The following is a 2,534-nucleotide window of genomic DNA, read 5'->3' as shown; positions in this document are numbered from 1 at the left end:
TTAATTTCCGCTAACTTTTGACAAAAAATAAAATCTTCTATGAACTCGTCATACACCTAACAGAATACCTTGGGGTGTCTTTTTTTTCTAAAATGGGGTCACTTGTGGGGTTCCTATACCGCCCTGGCATTTTACAGGCCCAAAACCGTGAGTAGTCTGGAAACCAAATGTCTCAAAATGACTGTTCAGGGGTATAAGCATCTGCAAATTTTGATGACAGGTGGTCTATGAGGGGGCGAATTTTGTGGAACCGGTCATAAGCAGGGTGGCCTTTTAGATGACAGGTTGTATTGGGCCTGATCTGATGGATAGGAGTGCTAGGGGGGTGACAGGAGGTGATTGATGGGTGTCTCAGGGGGTGGTTAGAGGGGAAAATAGATGCAATCAATGCACTGGGGAGGTGATCGGAAGGGGGTCTGAGGGGGATCTGAGGGTTTGGCCGAGTGATCAGGAGCCCACACGGGGCAAATTGGGGCCTGATCTGATGGGTAGGTGTGCTAGGGGGTGACAGATGGGTGTCTCAAGGTGTGATTAGAGGGGGGAATAGATGCAAGCAATGCACTGGCGAGGTGATCAGGGCTGGGGTCTGAGTGCATTCTTAGGGTGTGGGCGGGTGATTGAGTGCCCTAGGGGCAGATAGGGGTCTAATCTGATAGGTAGCAGTGACAGGGGGTGATTGATGGGTAATTAGTGGGTGTTTAGGGTAGAGAATAGATGGAAACACTGCGCTTGGGTGGTGATCTGATGTCGGATCTGCGGGCGATCTATTGGTGTGGGTGGGTGATCAGTTTGCCCGCAAGGGGCAGGTTAGGGGCTGATTGATGGGTGGCAGTGACAGCGGGTGATTGATGGGTGGCAGTGACAGGGGGTGATTGATGGGTGGCAGTGACAGGGGGTGATTGATGGGTGATAGGTGATTGGCAGGTGATTGACAGGTGATCAGTGGGTTATTACAGGGAAGAACAGATGTAATTAATGCACTGGCGAATTGATAAGGGGGGGTCTGAGGGCAATCTGAGCGTGTAGGCGGGTGATTGGGTGCCCGCAAGGGGCAGATTAGGGTCTGATCTGATGGGTAACAGTGACAGGTGGTGATAGGGGGTGATTGATGGGTGATTGATGGGTAATTAGTGGGTGTTTAGAGGAGAGAATAGATGTAAACAATGGATTTGGGAGGTGATCTGATGTCGGATCTGTGGGCGATCTATTGGTGTGGGGGGGTGATCAGATTGCCCGCAAGGGGCAGGTTAGGGGCTGATTGATGGGTGGCAGTGACAGGGGGTGATTGACGGGTGATTGACAGGTGATCAGGGGGATAGATGCATACAGTAAACAGGGGGGGGTGGTCTGGGCGGGGGGTCTGGGGAGAATCTGAGGGGTGGGGGGTGATCAGGAGGGGGCAGGGAGCAGGGGGGATACAAAAAAAATAGCGTTGACAGATAGTGACAGGGAGTGATTGATGGGTGATTAGGGGGGTGATTGGGTGCAAACAGGGGTCTGGGGGGTGGGCAGGGGGGGGGGGGTCTGATGGGTGCTGTGGGCGATCTGGGGCAGGGGGGGAGAAATCAATGTGCTTGGGTGCAGACTAGGGTGGCTGCAGCCTGCCCTGGTGGTCCCTCGGACACTGGGACCACCAGGGCAGGAGGCAGCCTGTATAATACACTTTGTAAACATAACAAAGTGTATTATACACTTTGTATGCGGCGATCGCGGGGTTAACATCCCGCCGGCGCTTCCGTATAGCCGGCGGGATGTTGCGGCGAGTGAGCGGCGACAGGCGGAGTCGGAGGATCGCGTCACGGATGACGCGATCGCTCCGCCCATGCCCTTAAATGGACCGCCGCCTCTGTGGGTGAGCCGGTCCTGAAGGGCTCCACTTCCCCGCCGCCCCTGTGTAGTGGGCGGTCGGGAAGTGGTTAAAGAGAATCACAAAGCTCCCTATACCCTTGCAGCCGACATGTCCCTCGCAGAATCTCCGCTCGCAGCCGCCAGCCCAGGGTCCCTGCCTGTACAGAAGCCGACCTCAAGGTCGTTCTTACTGTGCCTGCATGAAGCGCCGCTGTCAATCAAGTCCACGTTGTCCGCATAGTACTGCGCAGGGGCAGTAGTTCTGTGCCTGCGCAGTACACTGCGGACAACGTGGACTTGATTGACAGCGGCGCTCGTGCAGGCGCAGTAGAAGTCAGCCTCTGCACCAGCAGGGACCCCAGGACAGTGCCTGCGAGTGGAGCAGCGGTGTGGGACATGTCAGCTGCAAGGGGTTGGAGGAAGCCCCGGGTAAGTATATCATGGGGTAGCACATTTTGCTTTAGGCTTCCTTTAAGTTGGCTTGACAGTATACAAGTCTTTTGACTGATTAAACTTTAGATTTGAAATCAGACTTTACCCATCTACCACAAAAATGTATGGCCAACTTTTGTTTGATAAGTAAAAATTATTTTTTATACACATACTTCTATGTGAATTCCCATTCTGGTTTACAAAGCCCAACAACTTTTATTTCACTGTGTAATAATGCAACTGTAACAAGGTAG

The sequence above is a fragment of the Hyperolius riggenbachi genome, chromosome 1 (genome assembly GCF_040937935.1).
Source record: "Hyperolius riggenbachi isolate aHypRig1 chromosome 1, aHypRig1.pri, whole genome shotgun sequence".
NCBI lineage: Eukaryota > Metazoa > Chordata > Amphibia > Anura > Hyperoliidae > Hyperolius > Hyperolius riggenbachi.
The sequence above is the reverse complement of the archived record's forward strand: the minus strand, read 5'-3'. Positions refer to the sequence as shown.